The following is a 22,135-nucleotide window of genomic DNA, read 5'->3' as shown; positions in this document are numbered from 1 at the left end:
ACTAAAAATGGATGATCTTGTTATTTGTCTCCTTGCTGTTGGTAGGACCTTGCAGTGCACAGGTTGTAAAGTTTCCTACATTGTAAAGTTGAGTACTTTTCAAAAGGTACTAAATGGACTGTAACATGCTGAGGTCGTGAAAGGTGCTATATGTAGAACATCCTGTCTTTTTTCTTTCTTTCTTTTCTTTCTTTTCTTTCTTTTCTTTCTTTCTTTCTTTCTTTCTTTCTTTCTTTCTTTCTCTCTTTCTCTCTTTCTCTCTTTCTCTCTTTCTCTCTTTCTCTCTTTATCTCTTTCTCTCTTTCTCTCTTTATCTCTTTCTCTCTTTCTCTCTTTCTCTCTTTCTCTCTTTCTCTCTCTTTCTCTTTCTCTCTCTCTTTCTCTCTCTCTCTTTCTCTCTCTCTCTCTTTCTCTCTCTCTCTCTTTCTCTCTCTCTCTCTTTCTCTCTCTCTCTCTTTCTCTCTCTCTCTCTTTCTCTCTCTCTCTCTTTCTCTCTCTCTCTCTTTCTCTCTCTCTCTCTTTCTCTCTCTCTCTCTTTCTCTCTTTCTCTCTTTCTCTCTCTCTTTCTCTTTCTCTCTTTCTCTCTCTTTCTCTCAATTTTGCTGATTTGTGAATTAGATTCTGTTGACAGGTTCCTATGAATCTCTGAAGTGGAGATTGGCTCCACTTGGCATGAAGAGCTCAGCCGTGGATTATTCTTTACTGGAGCTTGACGCCAAGCCATTGTTTAGGCGTCTCTCCCCTCCATTGGACAGGTAGGTTGCCGTCTCCCATTGGGCACCTGCCAGGCTAGATCCGTGACTGGGCACTTGAAAAGGAAATAGCTGGGACAAGGCTAGTAATTACAGGGTCTGAGTTGTGAAACCTCTAAATATTCTGTGAAGGGAATCCATGGCTAACTTTTAACATCTCACTATTCCACCAAAATCAATAACTATTGAGAACTTCTGCTGAAGGCAATGTTTCTGACAAAGACCAGGAATATGTCTCTTCACACAGAGGGGAGATTGGCAGTTTGAATAAGGATATCAAAAAACTTGGTGGTGGAGATCAGGGCGGGCTGGTTACCTTGACCTGTGGGATGTAATGAGAATGGGCAGGGTCAATTTCCCAGAACGGCGAACATCAGTGGGTCCTATAAACCCACTGGTGGTCGAAAATAATTTTGCCAATGTCAACTTGTCTAAGATAAAATATGATTTAACCACTGCACCTGTAAAGTACAGAGAGTGGGTGGAACTGTACAGTGCTCTGGTCATCACACACCCCGGCCAGTAGCACAAAACAGTGGTAGAATCGGCCGCCACTACACTCCCCACCCGATATTCAGTTCCATTATCGCCCATCCCTATAGTCCCCGCCTGATATTCAGTCACATTATGGCCCCTACACTCCCCGCCTCATATTGTCCCATCATTAGCCCCTACACTCCCCGACTGATATTGTCCCATTATCGGCCCCTACTCTCCCCACCTGATATTCAGTCCCATTATCGGCCCCTACACTCCCCGCCTGATATTCAGTCCCATTCTAGTTAATCTCTACTTCAAAAGCCTTCACGTCCTTCCTAAAGGGTGGTTCCCAGAATTGGAAGTAATACTCCAGCTGTGATCGAACTAGTGTTTTAGATAGGTTGAGCACAACCTCCTGGCTTTTGTACTCTATGCTTCTATTTACAAAGCCCAGGATCCCATATGCTTTGTTAACCGCTTTGTTAACATGTCCTGCCACCTTCAGAGATGTTTCAACAAATACGCCCTGGTCTTTCTCTTCTTGCACCCTCTTTAAAATTATAAAATTTGACATGTATTGTCTCTCCTCATTCTTTCTACCAAATGTATCACCTCACACTTTTCTGTGTTGAATTGCCTCTGCCATGTGTCCGTCCATTCTATCAGCCTATCTATGTCTTCACGAAGTCTATTACTATCTTCCTCACTATTTGCTACAAGTACAAGTTTCGTGTCATCTACAAATTTCAAAATTGTGCCCTATACCCCTACGTCCATTCGTTCCGGTATATCAAAAGCAGCAGTGGTCCTAGTACTGAACCCTGGGAAACTCCACTATTTACCCGGCTCCAGTCTGAAAAAAGACATTCACATTCATCATAACTCTCTGCTTTCTATCCAATAAGTAATTTGTACCCATGTCGCTACTGCCCCTTTCATCCCATGGGATTCAATTTTGCTAACACACCTAATACGTGGTACTTCATCAAACGCTTTTTGAAAGTCCATATACAGAAAATAAACTGCACTGCCCTTATCCACGCTCCCTGTTACCTCATCAAAAATCTTGAATAAAATTCGTCAAACACGATTTTCCCTAAACAACTAGCAAGTGGGATCTTTTAAGCTCACTGGGGCAGATAAACGAGGCAAGGGTTGAAAGTGTCTTCAGATTTTTAAGCTGGGGGTTAGGGTTCAAGTTCCTGTTTGAGCGCTGCTTTTTAATCAAGATTCTTAATCCCCACTTTCTTGCAACCCCATGAAGCAGAAAAATTCACCCATGATATTTGCTGCTGTTTTGCTTTTACTCATAACTATAATGGGTTAAATTCAGCGGACAGGTTGTGTAAACTTGCCTTGTACATATCGATTGGTCAAATCAAATCACAAGGGGTAGTCTTGAGGAGGAATTCATAGAATGTATACGGGATTATTTCTTAGAACAGTAATTTACAGAACCTACGAGGGAGCAAGCTATCTTAGATCTGGTCCTGTGTAATGAGACAGGAATAATAAATGATCACCTAGTAAAAGATCCTCTCAGAATGAGTGATCACAATATGGTTGAATTTGTAATACAAAGTGAGGGTGAGGAAGTAGTGTCTCAAGCGAGCGTACTATGCTTAAACAAAGGGGACTACAGTGGGATGAGGGCAGAGTTGGCTAAAGTAGACTGGGAACACAGACTAAACGGTGGCACAATTGAGGAACAGTGGAGGACTTTTAAGGAGCTCTTTCATAGTGCTCAACAAAAATATATTCCAGTGAAAAAGAAGGGCAGTAAGAGAAAGGATAACCAGCCGTGGATAACCAAGGAAATAAAGGAGAGTATCAAATTAATAACCAATGTGTATAAGATGGCCAAGATTAGTGGGAAACTAGAAGATTGGAAAATTGTAAACGACAGCTAAGAAAGCAATAAAGAAAGCAAAGATAGATTACGAAAGTAAACTTGCGCAAAACATAAAAACAGATAGTAAAAGCTTTTACCGATATATAAAACGGAAAAGAGTGACTAAAGTAAATGCTGGTCCCTTAGAAGATGAGAAGGGGAATTTAATAATGGGAAATGTGGAAATGGCTGAGACCTTAAACAATTATTTTGCTTCGGTCTTCACAGTGGAAGACACAAAAATCAGAATTTGCTGGTCACAGGAATGTGGGAAGGGAGGACCTTGAGAAAAATCACTTTTATGAGGGGGGTAATGCTGGACATGCTAATGGATCTCAAGGTAGACAAGTCCCCTGGTCCAGATGAAATGCATCCCAGGGTATTAAAAGAGATGGCGGAAGTTATAGCAGATGCATTCGTTACAATCTACCAAAATTCTCTGGACTCTGGGGAGGTACCATCGGATTGGAAAGCAGCTAATGTAACGCCTCTGTTTAAAAAAGGGGGCAGAGAAAAGGCAGGTAACTATAGGGCGGTTAGTTTAACATCTGTAGTGGGGAAAATGCTTGAAGCTATCATTAAGGAAGAAATAGCAGGACATCGACATAGAAATAGTACAATCTAACAGACGCAACATGGATTCATGAAGGAGAAATCATGTTTAACTAATTTACTGGAATTCTTTGAGGATATAACGAGCATGGTGGATAGAGGTGTACTGATGGATGTGGTGTATTTAGATTTCTAAAAGGCATTCGATAAGGTGCCACACAAAAGGTTACTGCAGAAGATAAAGGTACGTGGAGTCAGAGGAAATGTATTAGCATGGATAGAGAATTGGCTGGCTAACAGAAAGCAGAGTTAAATGGGATAAATGGGTCCTTTTCACATTGTAAATCGGTGGTTAGTGGAGTACCACAGGGATCAGTGCTGGGACCACAACTGTTTACAATATACATAGATGACCTGGAAGAGGGGACAGAGTGTAGTGTAACAAAATTTGCAGATGACACAAAGATTAGTGGGAAAGCGGATTGGAAAGGGGACACAGAAAGGCTGCAAAGAGATTTAGACAGGTTAAGCAAATGGGCTAAGGTTTGGCAGATGGAATACAATGTCGGAAAATGTGAGGTCATCCACCTTTGAAAAAGCAGTAAAAGGGAATATTATTTGAATGGGGAGAAATTACAACATGCTGCGGTGCAGAGGAACCTGGGGGTCCTTGTGCATGAAACTCTTTTTGGAGTAAACAAAAAACATTTAACCGTGCCCCCCGATCTGGGGAAAACACCAACATTTACAATGCCTTTTTTTCCTTTTTTTTTCTGGGCATTAAAATAATATTATTTTTCCTAAGTGCCCCCTATAAAAGGGGAGGGGGACACTAAAAAACACCGGGAATTAAAACAAATTAAACTTTAAAACATAAAATCAAATTAAAATTTGGTTGCCGGGCGTGACGATGCACTCCAGACCCTCCGGTGCCCACCTCTCGTGGAAGGCCACGAGCGTACCAGTGGACACCGCGTGCTCCATCTCCAAGGACACCCTGGACCGGATGTATGCGGGGAAGAGAGGCAGGCAGTCTGGCTGAACGACCCCCTCGACCGCCCGCAGCTTGGACCGGCTGATGGCACCCTTGGCCGTGCCCAGGAGCAGTCCTACGAGGAGGCCCTCGGACCTACCTGCTCCCCTCCGCACAGGGTGCCCAAAGATCAGGAGTGTGGGACTAAAGTGCAGCCAGAATTTCAGGAGCAGCCCCTTTAAATAACAAAACAGGGGCTGCAACCTCGTGCACTCAATAAAAACATGGAACACGGACTCTTCCAGACCGCAGAAATTGCAGGCGGCCTGGGAGCCCGTGAACCGGCTTAAAAATTTATTGCACGGCACTGCTCCGTGCACCACCCTCCAGGCCAAATCCCCGACAAATAGTCGGAGGACCCCTGCGTAGAGTGCTCTCCATCGGGGACTCCCGCCTCCTCCGGACAGAAAGATGGTACGCCATGGCATGTCCGGACGGCAGGCGAGGATGGCAAAGTTGAGAGTGTGCAGGAGCAGCCTGTGTAGGAAACCCCTCCGCGCGGAACTGAAAGGCACGGAGGGGATTTCCCCGAGGTGGCTCAAGTTGTGAGGCACCGGCCCCTGAGGGAGGTTCCGGGGTTTGGCGCTGATGAGGAATTCCGTCCTGACGGGGGTCAGTTCGGACTGGATCTCCCCACGTGCTTGAGCCTCCTCGATGCACCTAACGGAGTCGGGGCCCAGAGCTCATTTTAGCGACTAGATGGCATTGGCCGCTTGGCGGACGTTGGCAGAATTTAGGCGCTGCGCCAGTGTGTCTGGCACCATCCAGCCCGCTCCTCCGCCATCGAGCAGGTCCCTGACCGTGGTCACCTCACCAGCCACAGCCCTCTCGTCCGACCGCCACCTGAAACCTCGGTCATGGAGGTACGGGTTCCCGAGCAGCGGCTCCTGCAGGACGGCCACCACTCCAGCCGGTGGAGAGCTGCGCTTGGTGGAGACTTTGTTCCAGACCCTGATGAGTTCCTTGTAAAAGACAGGCAGCTCCCGGAGGGCGGTCCTGACACCCCCACACTCACAAATAGGAGCTGCGTGTCGTAGTTGAGGCCGTGCTGCTGGCGGAAGAAATACGTCGCCAGAGCACGCCACCTAGGAGGGGGCTCAACGTAAAGGTATCTCTGCAGGGTCTGAAGACGGAAAGTCGCGAGCTGGGCGCTGACGCACACCAACGACTGACCGCCCTCCCCAAGCGGGAGACTCAAGACCGCGGCAGAGACCCAGTGCTTCCTGTTGTTCCAGAAGAAGTCCACCAGCTTCTTCTGTATCTTGGCGACAAACGCACGGGGAGGGGTCAAAGTGACCAGCTGGTACCACAACATGGTGGCCACCAGCTGGTTTATGACTAGCGCTCGACCCCTGTAGGACAGCACTCAGAGCAGTCCTGTCCAGCGTCCTAGGCGAGCGGCGACCTTGGCCTTCAGCTCCTGCCAGTTCGCCGGCCAGGCTCCCTTGTCGGGGCTAAGGTAGACTCCCAGATAGAGGAGATGGGTCGTGCTCCAGGCAATAGGCCTGAGCTCCTCCGGCAGGGAGTCCACCCGCCACTGACCCACCAGGAGTCTGGAACATTTTTCCTAGTTGATTCTGGTGGAGGATGCGGCCGAATAAATCTCCTGGCACTCACGCATCCTCCGCAGTTCAGCGGGATCCCCTACCGTGAGGAGCACGTCATCGGCGTAAGCCGTGAGGACGACCTCCACGCCCGGCCCTTGCAGAGGCAGTCCCGTCAACCTCGTCCGCAGGAGGCGCAGGAAAGGCTCCACGCAGACGGCATATAACTGGCTGGACATGGGGCATCCCTGGCGCACCCCTCTCCCAAAGCGAAGGGGCGCCGTCAAGGACCTGTTAACCTTAATCAGACACTCGGCGGCGGCGTACAATAGTCGGATCCGGGCGACGAAATGCGTCCCGAACCTGAAAGCGCGCAGAGTTCCGAGCAGATAGTCATGATCCATCCTGTCGAATGCCTTCTCTTGGTCGAGGGATAGGAAGGCGACCGACAGACCAGCCTCCTGGGAATAATGGATGAGGTCCCGGACCAGATGGATGTTATCGTGGATTGTCCAGCCCGGGACCGTGTAGGACTGTTTGGGGTGGATCATGTGGTGAGCAGACATCGCCCTGGCGAAGATTTTGTAGTCTGTGCTGAGCAGGGAGACCGGGCGCCAGTTCTTAAGGAGATGGAGATCGCCCTTCTTAGGCAGCAGGACGATGACTGCCCTGCGCCAAAAGAGGGGCATCTCCCCGCTCGCCAGACTTTACCCCAGGACCCGCGCGTAGTCGCCCCTCAAGACGTCCCAGAATGCCCTGTGGAACTCCACGGTCAGCTCGTCCAGCCCCGGGGCTTTTCCCCTCGAGAGCCGGTCGAGGGCGCCGGTCAGCTCCGTCAGGCTTAGCGGAGCTTCCAGATTTTCGGCGCCCTCCGGGCTGACCTTCGGAGGGTCCTCCCACAAAACTCTACGCGCTTCCTCGCTGGACGGATCCAGAGAGAACAGGGCCCCGTAATATTCACGGACCCTGTTGTTGACGCCCTCCGGATCCGAGACGAGAGAGCCGTCATCGGCCAGCAGTGTCAAGAGCCGCTTACGGACACCCTGTCTTTTTTCCAGTGAGTAGAAGAAGGGGGAGCCGCGGTCCAGATCCCGCAGGAACCGGATCCGCGACCTCACGAACGCGCCTCGGGACCCGACGAGCTGCAGGTCCTTCAGCACGGCCTTCTTCGCTACGTACACTGTCTGCAGGGCCGGGTCCCCGACGACTTGACCGAGACGGGACTCCAGTTCGAGCACCTCTTTTTCGAGGCGCCCGACCCTGGCTGCCCGCCTCTTGGTCGACCCCCTCGCGTACTCTTGACAGAAGACGCGGACGTGAGCCTTGCCGATGTCCCACCATAGCCTCAAGGAGGGGAAGCCCCCCGCTTCCTTCTCCAGTCGGCCCAGAAACGACGGAATGAGTCCTGGAACCGCACGTCCTCCAGCAGCCGGTTGTTAAAGTGCCAGTACGCGGACCCCGTCCCTGCAAGGAGCGAAGCGAGCTCCGCCCACACCAGGTGGTGGTGCGAACACGGCACCAGCCGCATGGAGGCCGCCGGGATGCAGGAAATGTACGCCCGAGACACGTAAAGGCGGTCGACTCTGGACCATCCTACTCCAGGCCTCACCCAAGTAAAGGCGCTGGAGTCGGGATGGAGATTTCGCCAGACATCCACCAAGTTGAAGGACCCGACCAGGTCCCTCAACTTCTCCATCGCCGTCATGCACTGCGGGGCACCGGAGCGGTCCCTCACCTCGAGGGTGCAGTTAAACTCCCACCCGAGGATAATGCAGTCGCCGACGTCGACGGAGCCAAGAAGAGCGGACACCTCTTCGAAGAAGCGCGTTTGCTGTGGGCCGGGCTGAGGGGCGTACACGTTCACGAGATGGAGCGGCACGTCCCCCAGGTGAACCATTACGTGCAGCAAGCGGCCTGGCACGGGCTCCTCGACCCCCAAGATCTCCGGCTGAAAATGCGGGGCCAGCAAGATGGCCACCCCACTAGAAGTGGCGGTGAGGTGGCTCATGCGGACCTCTCCTTGCCATTCCAGGAGCCACGTGGCTTCGTCTCTTTCGGAACGGTGTGGGTTTCTTGCAGGAATCACGCCGCATATTTCCCGTCCCGCAGGAACAAAAAATTGTTAAATCTACAGCGTGCCTCTCTGCCGCCGTTGATGTTGAGGCTGGCTATGGTTATCTTCATGACAAGAGCATAGTGCAACCTCTACCTAACCTATTGTGGGGGGGGAGTGGAGTCGTTTGTTGACCTCCACTCTTTCAGCAGCCCAGCGAGGAACTTTTTGAGCCGGCGCAGCTCAAGGCCTTGCGCCTTTGATAAGGGCCCGCCTGCGGACATGGTTTTAGCGGCGACGCGGACGAAAGCGATGAGCAGCCCCGGCTCGGACCATCTTTCCAGGGCCAGATGGGTTCGGTTGCGGCGACCCTGGCTCTGGACCAAAAAGTCCCAGAGATCCTCTACGGGAATGAGGGGGGACTCAGCGGCGGGCATGAGGAGATCCACCGCCTCACTGGCGATGGACTCGAGATCTTCACCCGCGTCCTCCACTGAGTCCCCGTCCTCCTCCGGGAGGTCGCCCGCACGAGATACGGCAAACGGCCCGACCGCTCCATCTGGCCCTGGCTCCACCCCGATCCCACCCCCAGGATCGTCGGCAGAGGAGTCCCCACTGGGCTCTTTTAAAATTGGTGCTGGGTCGGGAAGCGACAGCGGAAGGGGTTCCTCCTCCGCCCCAGGAACCGGGGAACATGGAGAGACCTGGTCAAAGTAATGTTCCAGGTCAACCAAGTCCCCCAGCTCCAAAGTAGGGGGCGAGTGTTGTTGTTCTTCCCCCTCCCCGCCGCCACCCCACGGCCCAGCGTGTACAGACTCGTTAAAATCATTCATTGCCGTTTCTTCCGGGCCGAGCGACACCCGGGGGAAGTTGGATAATAGCTGAGCGGTCTCAGGTACGGCCTTTTCAGTCCCGCCCGCCTCAGTCCCCGGGATGCTCGACCCGGCAGCAACACATTCCTCTGCTGGCCCCACGCCCCCCACGACATGCAGATCTTTCACGCCATCCCCGGGAGGCAGCGGCTGGGCAGCATCGACTGCCTCACCCTCCCCGGGGACAGCTTCCTCGCGCCTATGGCGCGGCTTTGTGGCGCCGGTGGGGGACGCGGGACGCGCGGCGGACACCGACTCCTCCACGGAGGGATGTTGTTCCCCCTCCGCCTCATTGGAGTGGCGCCTCCTTTTGTTCCTGGGGGTGCGCGGAGGCAGGGAGACCTCCATGTCTGCCGAGGCCTCTCGCTCCACCCCCCCTTTTTCTTATCTTGCCCGCGCCCGAGCCCCTCTGTGATACTAGTCAAGGGCTCGGGCACGGGCTCAGGGCACCCCACGCTCGCCGGTGACGGGGTTAGGCCGAGCGCGGTCAAAAGCTTGTCTGGCGCACCGAGGGGACCCGCCTCTAGATGTTTCGTCTTCTTCCGCGCCTTTTTTCCGGCCGGACGCTCTCCCTCCCCCCCGTGAAAACAAAGGCCCCCGACGATGCCCGCACACCCACAGCTCCCGGCACGCAGACGCTACTAGGGGGAGGGGTGGTGGCGGCGCCAGCCTTGGCCGCCCTCGGTGGTTTGGCGGCTTTGGAGGCGGGGCAGTTCTTGCGAACGTGCCCCACCTCCCTGCAGGCATGGCACCGCACACCGTCCGACGTCCAAAAGATGCAGTAGGCAGTCCCCTCGTGCACCACATTAAAATTTCCCTCCGTCGTCTCCTCCCACGCCAGCCGGACAAAGAGCTGGCGGCGGAAGGAGAACACATGGCGCAGGCTGTTCTCCCTGAGGCCAAGCGGTATGGGGTTGATCCCCGACCTTACCTCCCCCAGTTGGTGTAGGTGAGGGAGGAGGAGCTCAGCAGGAACAAAGGGCGGGACATTTGAAATGATGACCCTCTGCGCGGCGGCCTCGAGAGGGTCCACCGGCAGGAACGCCCCGCACACCGTGAGCCCCTTTTCAATGGCCAGGGACACCGCCCGCTCCAACCCCAGGAAGAACACGGCCTTCCCAGATATCTTGGAGGCTGCGACAATGGCCGAGGGGCCGACTACCCCAGCCATCGCCCGCACGCACTCCTCAATGCTCATTGTGGGATGAGTGTAGCTCTTGACCCCGTGTTTTTTCGTTATCAGTCTGAAAGGTAGCAGGGCAGCAAGTGGCGCAGGAGGTGCCGTGGATGTGGACGCCGCCTGCGCATATGTCCTTGCTGACCCTGCCACCGGCGTGGATGGGGTCGCCATCACGGGGTCCCTTTAAGGGCTACACCCACCCCAAAGTCACAGGCCTTAATGGTCTTAAGTGGCTTCGTTTAACATTTGAACAGAGGGAGCTCTGAAAGAGGCTCATCTCTCCCCTAGTTGGCAATTGGGGAGGGGCCTTGCTCCCTCTGCTCAGTTGTTTTAATTGTTTTTTTTTTAAATTAGGAGGAAAGGGCTCTCAGAGAGAGAGAGGAGAGACAGAGAGAGAGAGAGAGTGAGGGGGTGTGGGAAAAAGGAAGGATCCGAGGGCAGGTCTCCCCTCATAGCAATGGGTGGGTGCTTCTTGGAGTGCACTCCCCAGATGGCAAAAAAAACACAGTCTTTTAAGAATGGTCTTCGGGTGTGGGGAGAAGATGTCTTCACCTGGGGTAGCTGGAGCCACCCAGGCACACACTCCCAACGATCTTTAATTGGGTGATTAATAGTTTTCAGCCAGGTAGCTCCAGCTATCCCAGGCTAGGCAATGGGGGAGGGGTGCTTCAGTGGTGTGTGGGGCCTAGTTGTAAGCAAGACCCCCACACACACTTCCACACACACCCGCGCGATGTTCCGGCCCTCGAAACGTCTTCTTTGCTCCCCCCACCGATACAACAATGTCTTTCGGGGAATGCACCAACACCCACCTGTAGAATGTTGTCGAATCTCCCTCCCTCCACACAGGTTGTTGCTGTTTTCCCCCTCTCTCCAACTCTCTGTAGTAGTAATAAATATTAAATTTTTCAGCTCTAATCCTCTCCCTCCGGATGTTGAGTTGTAGTAAGCCAGCCCTTTCCTCCTCTTCCTGGGCTGGTCTCAGGGCTCTCAAAGTCCTTCCAAACAGGAGCAAAATCAAGTAGCTCCTTCCCTCACTGCTCCAGGATCCAGCTGAATAGGCCACGCCTCCAAAGCTCTACCATTGGCCCTTGTGCATGAAACTCTTTTAGGAGTAAACAGAAAAACATTAAACCGTGCCCCCTGATCTGGGGGAAACACCAAAATTTACAATGCACTTTTTTTTTGGCGGCACAGAATCGAATTTTTTTTCTCAAGTGCCCCTATAAAAGGGGAGGGGGACACTAAAAGCATCGGCAATTAAAACAAAGTAACTTAAAAAAACATAAAATCAAATTAAAATTTGGTTGCCAGGCATGATGATGCACTCCAGTCCCTCCGGTGCCCACCTCTCGCGGAAGGCCGCGAGCGTACCGGTGGACACCGCGTGCTCCATCTCCAAGGACACCCTGGCGCGGATGTACGCGCGGAAGAGAGGCAGGCAGTCAGGTTGAATGACCCCCTAGACCGCCCGCTGCCTAGACCGGCTGATGGCACCCTTGGCCGTGCCCAGGAGCAGTCCTACGAGGAAGCCCTCGGACCTACCCGCTCCCCTCCGCACAGGGTGTCCAAAGATCAGGAGTGTGGGACTGAAGTGCAGCCAGAATTTCAGGAGCAGCCCCTTTAAATAATAAAACAGGGGCTGCAACCTCGTGCATTCCATAAAAACATGGAACACGGACTCTTCCAGACCGCAGAAATTGCAGGCGGCCTGGGCGCCCATGAACCAGCTTAAACATTTATTGCACGGGACTGCTCCGTGCATCACCCTCCAGGCCAAGTCCCCGATAAATACTGGGAGGACTCCCGCATAGAGTGCCCTCCATCGGGGACCCTCGCCTCCTCCGGACGGCAAGATGGTACGCCATGGCGTGGCCGGATGGTAGGCGAGGATGGCAAAGTTGAGAGCGTGCAGAGGCAGCCCGTCCAGGAAACCCCTCCGCGTGGAACTGAAAGGTACAGAGGGGATTTCCCCGAGGCGGCTCAAGTTGTGAGGTGCCGGCTCCTGAGGGAGGTTCCGGGGTTTGGCACCGATGAGAAATTCCGTCCAGACGGGGGTCAGTTCGGACGGGATCTCCCCACGTGCTTGAGCCTCCTCGATGCACCTAACAGAGTCGGGGCCCAGAGCTGTTTTTAGCAACTCGATGGCATCGGCCACGCGGCGGACATTGGCAGAATTTAGGCGCCGCACCAGCGTGTCTGGCGCCATCCAGCCTGCTCCTCCGCCATCGAGCAGGTCCCTGACCCTGGTCACCTCACCAGCCACAGCCCTCTCGTCTGACCGCCACCTGAAACCTCGGTCGTGGAGGTACGGATTCCCGAGCAGCGGCTCCTGCAGGACAGCCACCACTCCAGCCGGTGGAGAGCTGCGCTTGGTGGAGACTTTGTTCCAGACCCTGATGAGTTCCTTGTAAAAGACAGGCAGCTCCCGGAGGGCGGTCCTGACGCCCCCCACCCTCACAAACAGGAGCAGCATGTCGTAGTTGAGGCCATGCTGTTGGCGGAATAAATACATAGCCAGAGCATGCCACCTATGAGGGGGCTCAACGTAAAGGTATCTCTGCAGGGTCTGAAGACGGAAAGTCGCGAGCTGGGTGCTGATGCACACCAACGACTGACCGCCCTCCCCAAGCGGGAGCCTCAAGACTGCCGCAGAGACCCAGTGCTTCCTGTTGTTCCAGAAGAAGTCCACCAGTTTCTTCTGTATCTTGGTGACAAACGCAGGGGGAGGGGTCAAAGTGACCAGCAGGTACCACAACATGTTGGCCACCAGCTGGTTTATGACTAGCGCTCGAACCCTATAGGACAGCACTCGGAGCAGTCCTGTCCAGCGCCCTAGGCGAGCGGTGACCTTGGCCTCCAGATCCTGCCAGTTAGCCAGCCAGGCTTCCTCGTCGGGGCTAAGGTAGACTCCCAGATAGAGGAGATGGGTCGTGCTCCAGGCAAAAGGCCTGAGTTCCTCCGGCAGGGAGTGCACCCGCCACTGACCCACCAGGAGTCCGGAACATTTTTCCCAGTTGATTCTGGCGGAGGATGCGGCCGAGTAAATCTCCTGGCACTCACGCATCCTCCGCAGGTCAGCGGGGTCCTCTACCGCGAGGAGCACGTCATCGGCGTACGCCGAGATGACGACCTCCACGCCCGGCCCTTGCAGAGCCAGCCCCGTCAACCTCGTATGCAGGAGGCGCAGGAAAGGCTCCACGCAGACGGCATAAAACTGGCCGGACATGGGGCATCCCTGGCGCACCCCTCTCCCAAAGCAAAGGGGCGCCATCAAGGACCCATTAACCTTAATCAGACACTCCGCGGCAGCATACAAAAGTCGGATCTGGGCGACGAAATGCGTCCCAAACCCGAAAGCGCGCAGAGTTCCGAGCATAGTCGTGATCCACCCTGTTGAACGCCTTCTCTTGGTCGAGGGATAGGAAGGCGACCGACAGACCAGCCTCCTGGGAATAATGGATGAGGTCCCGGACCAGATGGATGTTATCGTGGATTGTCCGGCCCGGGACCGTGTAGGACTGGTCGGGGTGGATCATGTGGTCCAGCACGGCACCAAGGCGAGCAGACATCGCCCTGGTGAAGATTTTGTAGTCCGTGCTGAGGAGGGAGACTGGGCGCCAGTTCTTAAGGAGGCGGAGATCGCCCTTCTTAGGCAGCAGGACGATGACTGCCCTGCGCCAAGAGAGGGGCATCTCCCCGGTCGCCAGACTTTCCCCCAGGACCCGCGCATAGTCGCCCCCCAGGACGTCCTAGAACGCCCTGTGGAACTCCACGGTCAGCCCGTCCAGCCCCGGGGCTTTTCCCCTCGAGAGCCGGTCGAGTGCGCCGGTCAGCTCCACCAAGCTTAGCGGAGCTTCCAGATTTTCGGCGCCTTCCGGGCTGACCTTCGGCAGGTCCTCCCACAAAACTCTACGCGCTTCCTCGCTGGACAGCTCCGGAGAGAACAGGGCCCCATAAAAATCACGGGCCCTGTTGTTGACGCCCTCCAGATCCGAGACGAGAGAGCCGTCGTCGGCCAGCAGCGTCAAGAGCTGCTTATGGACACCCTGTCTTTTTTCTAGCGAGTAGTAGAAGGGGGAGCCGCAGTCCAGATCCTGCAGGAACCGGATCCGAGATAGAAACATAGAAACATAGAAACATAGAAAATAGGTGCAGGAGTAGGCCATTCGGCCCTTCTAGCCTGCACCGCCATTCAATGAGTTCATGGCTGAACATTCAACTTCAGTACCCCATTCCTGCTTTCTCGCCATACCCCTTGATCCCCCTAGCAGTAAGGACCTCATCTAACTCCTTTTTGAATATATTTAGTGAATTGGCCTCAACAACTTTCTGTGGTAGAGAATTCCACAGGTTCACCACTCTCTGGGTGAAGAAGTTCCTCCGCATCTCGGTCCTAAATGGCTTACCCCTTATCCTTAGACTGTGACCCCTGGTTCTGGACTTCCCCAACATTGGGAACATTCTTCCTGCATCTAACCTGTCTAACCCCGTCAGAATTTTATATGTTTCTATGAGGTCCCCTCTCATTCTTCTGAACTCCAGTGAATACAAGTCCAGTTGATCCAGTCTTTCTTGATAGGTCAGTCCCGCCATCCCGGGAATCAGTCTGGTGAACCTTCGCTGCACTCCCTCAATAGCAAGAATGTCCTTCCTCAGGTTAGGAGACCAAAACTGTACACAATACTCCAGGTGTGGCCTCACCAATGCCCTGTACAACTGTAGCAACACCTCCCTGCCCCTGTACTCAAATCCCCTTGCTATGAAGGCCAACATGCCATTTGCTTTCTTAACCGCCTGCTGCACCTGCATGCCAACCTTCAATGACTGATGTACCATGACACCCAGGTCTCTTTGCACCTCCCCTTTTCCTAATCTGTCACCATTCAGATAATAGTCTGTCTCTCTGTTTTTACCACCAAAGTGGATAACCTCACATTTATCCACATTATACTTCATCTGCCATGCATTTGCCCACTCACCTAACCTATCCAAGTCGCTCTGCAGCCTCACAGCATCCTCCTCGCAGCTCACACTGCCACCCAACTTAGTGTCATCCGCAAATTTGGAGATACTACATTTAATCCCCTCATCTAAATCATTAATGTACAGTGTAAACAGCTGGGGCCCCAGCACAGAACCTTGCGGTACCCCACTAGTCACTGCCTGCCATTCTGAAAAGTACCCATTTACTCCTACTCTTTGCTTCCTGTCTGACAACCAGTTCTCAATCCATGTCAGTACACTACCCCCAATCCCATGTGCTCTAACTTTGCACATCAATCTCTTGTGTGGGACCTTGTCGAACGACTTCTGAAAGTCCAAATATACCACATCAACTGGTTCTCCCTTATCCACTCTACTGGAAACATCCTCAAAAAATTCCAGAAGATTTGTCAAGCATGATTTCCCTTTCACAAATCCATGCTGACTTGGACCTATCATGTCACCTCTTTCCAAATGCACTGCTATGACATCCTTAATAATTGATTCCATCATTTTACCCACTACCGATGTCAGGCTGACCGGTCTATAATTCCCTGTTTTCTCTCTCCCTCCTTTTTTAAAAAGTGGGGTTACATTGGCTACCCTCCACTCCATAGGAACTGATCCAGAGTCAATGGAATGTTGGAAAATGACTGTCAACGCATCCACTATTTCCAAGGCCACCTCCTTAAGTACTCTGGGATGCAGTCCATCAGGCCCTGGTGATTTGTCGGCCTTCAATCCCATCAATTTCCCCAACACAATTTCCCGGCTAATAAGGATTTCCCTCAGTTCCTCCTCCTTACTAGACCCCCCGACCCCTTTTATAACCGGAAGGTTGTTCGTGTCCTCCTTCGTGAATACCGAACCAAAGTACTTGTTCAATTGGTCCGCCATTTCTTTGTTCCCCGTTATGACTTCCCCTGATTCTGACTGCAGGGGACCTACATTTGTCTTTACTAACCTTTTTCTCTTTACATATCTATAGAAACTTTTGCAATCCGTCTTAATGTTCCCTGCAAGCTTCTTCTCATACTCCATTTTCCCTGCCCTAATCAAACCCTTTGTCCTCCTCTGCTGAGTTCTAAATTTCTCCCAGTCCCCAGGTTCGCTGCTATTACTGGCCAATTTGTATGCCACTTCCTTGGCTTTAATACTATCCCTGATTTCCCTTGATAGCCACGGTTGAGCCACCTTCCCTTTTTTATTTCTATGCCAGACAGGAATGTACAATTGTTGTAGTTCATCCATGCGGTCTCTAAATGTCTGCCATTGCCCATCCACAGTCAACCCCTTAAGTATCATTCGCCAATCCATCTCAGCCAATTCACGCCTCATACCTTCAAAGTTAGCCTTCTTTAAGTTCTGGACCATGGTCTCTGAATTAACTGTTTCATTCTCCATCCTAATGCAGAATTCCACTATATTATGTTCACTCTTCCCCAAGGGGCCTCGCACAACGAGATTGCTAATTAATCCTTTCTCATTACATAACACCCAGTCTAAGATGGCCTCCCCCCTAGTTGGATCCTCGACATATTGGTCTAAAAAACCATCCCTTATGCACTCCAGAAAATCCTCCTCCACCGTATTGCTTCCAGTTTGGTTAGCCCAATCTATGTGCATATTAAAGTCACCCATTATAACTGCTGCACCTTTATTGCACGCACCCCTAATTTCCTGTTTGATGCCCTCCCCAACATCACTACTACTGTTTGGAGGTCTGTACACAACTCCCACTAACGTTTTTTGCCCTTTGGTGTTCTGCAGCTCTACCCATATAGATTCCACATCATCCAAGCTAATGTCCTTCCTAACTATTGCCTTAATCGCCTCCTTAACCAGCAATGCTACCCCACCTCCTTTTCCTTTTATTCTATCCTTCCTGAATGTTGAATACCCCTGGATGTTGAGTTCCCAGCCCTGCTCATCCTGGAGCCACGTCTCCGTAATCCCAATCACATCATATTTGTTAACATGTATTTGCACAGTTAATTCATCCACCTTATTGCGGATACTCCTTGCATTAAGACACAAAGCCTTTAGGCTTGTTTTTTTAACACCCTCTGTCCTTTTAGAATTTTGCTGTACAATGGCCCTTTTTGTTCTTTGCCTTGGGTTTCTCTGCCCTCCACTTTTCCTCATCTCCTTTCTGTCTTTTGTTTTTGCCTCCTTTTTGTTTGCCTCTATCTCCCTGCATTGGTTCCCATCCCCCTGCCATATTAGTTTAACTCCTCCCCAACAGCACTAGCAAACACTCCCCCGAGGACATTGGTTCCGATTCTGCCCAGGTGCAGACCGTCCGGATTGTACTGGTCCCACCTCCCCCAGAACCGGTCACGAACGCGCATCGGGACCCGACGAGCTGCAGTTCCTTCAGCGCGGCATTCTTCACTTCATACACCATCCGCAGGGCCGGGTCCCCGACGACTTGACCGAGACGGGACTCCAGGTCGAGCACCTCTTTTTCTAGGCGCCTGACCCTGGCCGCCCGCCTCTTGGTCGACCCCCTCGCATACTCTTGACAGAAGACGCGGATGTGAGCCTTGCCCACGTTCCACCATAGCCTCAAGGAGGGGAAGCCCCCCTGCTTCCTTCTCCAGTCGGCCCAGAAACGACGGAACGAGTCCTGGCACCGCACGTCCTCCAGCAGCCGGTTGTTAAAATGCCAGTACGCGGACCCCGTCCTCGCGCGGAGCGAAGCGAGCTCCGCCCACACCAGGTGGTGGTCCGAACACAGTACCGGCCACATGGAGGCCGCCGGGATGCAGGAAACGTACGCCCGAGACACGTAAAGGCGGTCGACTCTGGACCATCCTACTCCAGGCCTCATCCAAGTAAAGGCGCTGGAGCCGGGATGGAGATTTCACCAGGCGTCCACTAAGTTGAAGGACCCGAAAAGGTCCCTCAACTTCTCCTTCGCCGTCATGCTCTGCGGGGCACTGGAGTGGTCCCTCGCCTCGAGGGTGCAGTTAAACTCCCCCCCGAGGACAGTGCAGTCGCCGACGTCAACGGAGCCAAGAAGAGCGGACACCTCTTCGAAGAAGCGCGTTTGCTGCGGGCCGGGCTGAGGGGCGTACACGTTCGCGAGATGGAGCGGCACGTCCCCCAGGCGAACCATTATGTGCAGCAAGCGGCCTGGCACGGGCTCCTCGACCCCCAAGATCTCCGGCTGAAAATGCGGGGCCAGCAAGATGGCCACCCCACTAGAAGTGGCCGTGTGGTGGCTCATGCGGATCTCTCCTTGCCATTCCAGGAGCCACGTGGCTTCATCTCTTTCGGAACGGTGTGGGTTTCTTGCAGGAAGCACGCCGCATATTTCCCCACCCGCAGGAGCGAAAAATTGTTAAATCTACGGCGTGCCTCTCTGCCGCCGTTGATGTTGAGGCTGGCTATGGTTATCTTCATGACAAGAGTACAGTGCAACCTCTTCCTAACCTATTGTCGGGGGTGGGAGTGGAGTCGTTTGTTGACCTCCACTCCTTCAGCAGCCCAGCGAGGAACTTTTTGAACCGGCGCAGCTCAAGGCCTTGCGCCTTTGATAAGGGCCCGCAGGCGGCCATGGTTTTAGCGGCGGCGTGGACGGAAGCGATGAGCAGCCCCGACTCGGACCATCTTTCCCGGGCCAGATGGGTTCGGTTGCGGTGACCTTGGCTCTGGACCAAAAAGTCCCAGAGATCCTCTACGGGAATGAGGGGGGACTCAGCGGCGGGCATGAGGAGATCCAGCGCCTCACTAGCGATGGACTCGAGATCTTCACCCGCGTCCTCCACCGAGTCCCCGTCCTCCTCCGTGAGGTCGCTGCTAGCAGCCGGCCCGTGAACCGCACGGCAAACGGCTCGGCCACTCCATCTGGCCCTGGCTCCACCCCGATCCCACCCCCAGGATCATCGGCAGAGGAGTCCCCACTGGGCTCTTTTAAAATTGGTGCTGGGTCGGGAAGCGACAGCTGAAGGGGTTCCTCCTCCGCCCCAGGAACCGGGGAACATGGAGAGACCCGGTCAAAGTAATGTTCCAGGTCCACCAAGTACCCCAGCTCCAAAGTAGGGGGCGAGGCTTGTTGTTCTTCCCCATCCCCGCCGCCACCCCCCGGCCCAGCGTGTACAGACTCGTTAAAATCATTCATTGCCGTTTCTTCTGGGCCGAGCGACACCCGGGGGAAGTTGGATAATAGCTGGGCGCTCTCAGGTACGGCCTCTTCGGCCCCGCCCGCCTCAGTCCCCGGGCTGCTCGACCCGGTGGCAATGCATTCCTCCGCTGGCCCCATGCCCCCCACGACAGGCAGATCTTTAACGCCATCCCCGGGAGGCAGCGGCTGGGCAGCCTCGACTGCCTCACTCTCCGCGGGGACAGATTCATCGTGTCTACGGCGCAGTTTGGGGGCACCGGTGGGGGACGCGGGACACGCGGCGGGCACCGACTCCTCCGCGGAGGGACGTTGTTCCCCCTCCGCCTCATTGGAGTGGCGCCTCCTTTTGTTCCTGGGGGTGCACGGAGGCAGGGAGACCTCCATGTCTGCTGAGGCCTCCCGCTCCACCCCCCCCTTTTTCTTATCTTGCCCGTGCCCGAGCCCCTCTGTGATACTGGTCAAGGGCTCGGGCACGGGATCAGGGCACCCCGCGCTCGCCGGTGACGGGGTTAGGCCGAGCGCGGTAAACAGCTTGTCTGGCACACCGAGGGGATCTGCCTCTAGATGTTTCGTCTTCTTCCGCGCCTTCTTTCCGGCAGGATGCTCTCCCTCCCCCCCGCCGGAGGACATGAAAACAAAGGCCCCCGATGATGCCCGTGCATTCACAGCTCCTGGCACGCGGATGCTACTAGGGGGAGGGGTGGCGGCGGCGGCAGCCTTGGCTGCCCTCGGTGGTTTGGCGGCTTTGGAGGCGGGGCAGTTCTTGCGAACGTGCCCCACCTCCCTGCAGGCATGGCACCGCATGCCGTCCGACGTCCAAAAGATACAGTAGGCAGTCCCCTCGTGCACCACATTAAAATTTCCCTCCGTCGTCTCCTCCCGCGCCAGCCAGACAAAGAGCTGGCGGCGGAAGGAGAACACGTGGCGCAGGCTGTTCTCCCTGAGGCCGAGCAGTATGGGGTTGATCCCCGACCTTAACTCCCCCAGTTGGTGTCGGTGAGGGAGGAGGAGCTCAGTGGGAACAAAGGGCGGGACGTTTGAAAGGATGACCCTCTGCGCAGTGGCCTCGAGAGGGTCCACCGGAAGGAACGCCCCGCCCACCGTGAGCCCCTATTCAATGGCCAGGGACACCGCCCGCTCTGACCCCAGGAAGAACACGACCTTCCCAGACATCTTGGAGGCTGCGACAATGGCCGAGGGGCCGACTACCCCAGCCATCGCCCGCACGCACTCCTCAATGCTCATTGTGGGATGAGTGTAGCTCTTGACCCCGTGTTTTTTCGTGATCAGTCTGAAAGGTGGCAGGTCAGCAGGTAGCGCAGGAGGTGCCGTGGATGTGGACGCCGCCTGCGCATATGTCCTTGCTGGCCCTGCCACCGGCGTGGATGGGGTCGCCATCACGGGGTCCCTTTAAGGGCTACACCCACCCCAAAGTCACAGGCATTAATGGTCTTAAGTGGCCTCGTTTAATATTTGAACAGAGGGAGCTCTGAAAGAGGCTCACCTCTCCCCTAGTTGGCAATTGGGGAGGGGCCTTGCTCCCTCTGCTCAGTTTTCTGAATAGTTTTTTTTTTAAATTAGGAGGAAAGGGCTCTCAGAGAGAGAGGTGAGAGACAGAGAGAGAGATAGAGTGAGGGTGTGTGGGAAAGAGGGAGGCTGCGAGGGCAGGTCTCCCATCACAGCAATGGGTGGGTGCTTCTTGGGGTGCACTCCCCAGATTGCAAAAAAAAACACAGTCTTTTAAGAATGGTCTTCGGGTGGGGCGAGAAGATGTCTTCACCTGGGGTAGCTGGAGCCACCCAGGCACACACACCCAACGATCTTTAATAGGGTGATTAATAGTTTTCAGCCAGGTAGCTCCAGCTATCCCAGGCTAGGCAATGGGGGATGGGTGCTTCAGTGGTGTGTGGGGCCTAGTTGTAAGCAAGACCCCCACACACACTTCCACACACACACGATGTTCCGGCCCTTGAAAGGTCTTCTTTCCTCCCCCCACCGATACAACAATGTCTTTCGGGGAATGCACCAACACCCACCTGTAGAATGTTGCCGACTCTCCCTCCTTCCACACAGGTTGTTACTGTTTTCCCCCTCTCTTCTACTCTCTGTAGCAGTAATAAATGTTAAATTTTTCGGCTCTCCTCCTCTCCCTCCGGATGTTGAGTTGTAGTAAGCCAGCCCTTTCCTCCTCTTCCTGGGCTGGTCTCAGGGCTCTCCAAGGCCTTCCAAACAGGAGTAAAAGAAGATAGCTCCTTCCCACACTGCTCCAGGCTCCAACTGAATAGGCCACGCCTCCAAAGCTCTACCATTGGCCCTTGTGCATGAAACTCTTTCAGGAGCAAACAAAAAACATTAAACCGTGCCCCCCAATCTGGGGGAAACACCAACATTTACAAGGCCCTTTTTATTTATTTATTTATATATTTATTATTATTTTTTTTTTGGCACAGAATCAAATTTATTTTCCAAGTGCCCCCTATAAAAGGGGAGGGGGACGCTAAAAGCACCCGCAATTAAAACAAATTAACTTAAAAACATAAAATCAAATTAAAATTTGGTTGCCGGGCGTGATGATCCACTCCAGTCCCTCCGGTGCCCACCTCTCGCGGAAGGCCGTGAGCGTACCGGTGGACACCGCGTGCTCCATCTCCAAGGACACCCTG

The 22,135-nt window shown here is 53.9% G+C and overlaps 1 long non-coding RNA gene and 1 pseudogene across 1 annotated transcript in view; one reads left to right on the top strand and one right to left on the bottom strand.

Annotated features, from left to right (window-relative positions):
* LOC139272901 (beta-1,3-galactosyl-O-glycosyl-glycoprotein beta-1,6-N-acetylglucosaminyltransferase 3-like) overlaps positions 1-13,586 on the bottom strand; it is a 38,915-nt pseudogene extending 25,329 nt beyond the window's left edge.
* LOC139273850 (uncharacterized) overlaps positions 1-22,135 on the top strand; it is a 697,517-nt gene that overhangs the window by 365,191 nt on the left and 310,191 nt on the right. The window lies entirely within an intron of this gene.

This window comes from Pristiophorus japonicus, chromosome 9, assembly GCF_044704955.1.
Source record: "Pristiophorus japonicus isolate sPriJap1 chromosome 9, sPriJap1.hap1, whole genome shotgun sequence".
Classification (NCBI taxonomy): Eukaryota; Metazoa; Chordata; class Chondrichthyes; family Pristiophoridae; genus Pristiophorus; species Pristiophorus japonicus.
This window is presented reverse-complemented; position numbering and strand designations above follow the sequence as displayed.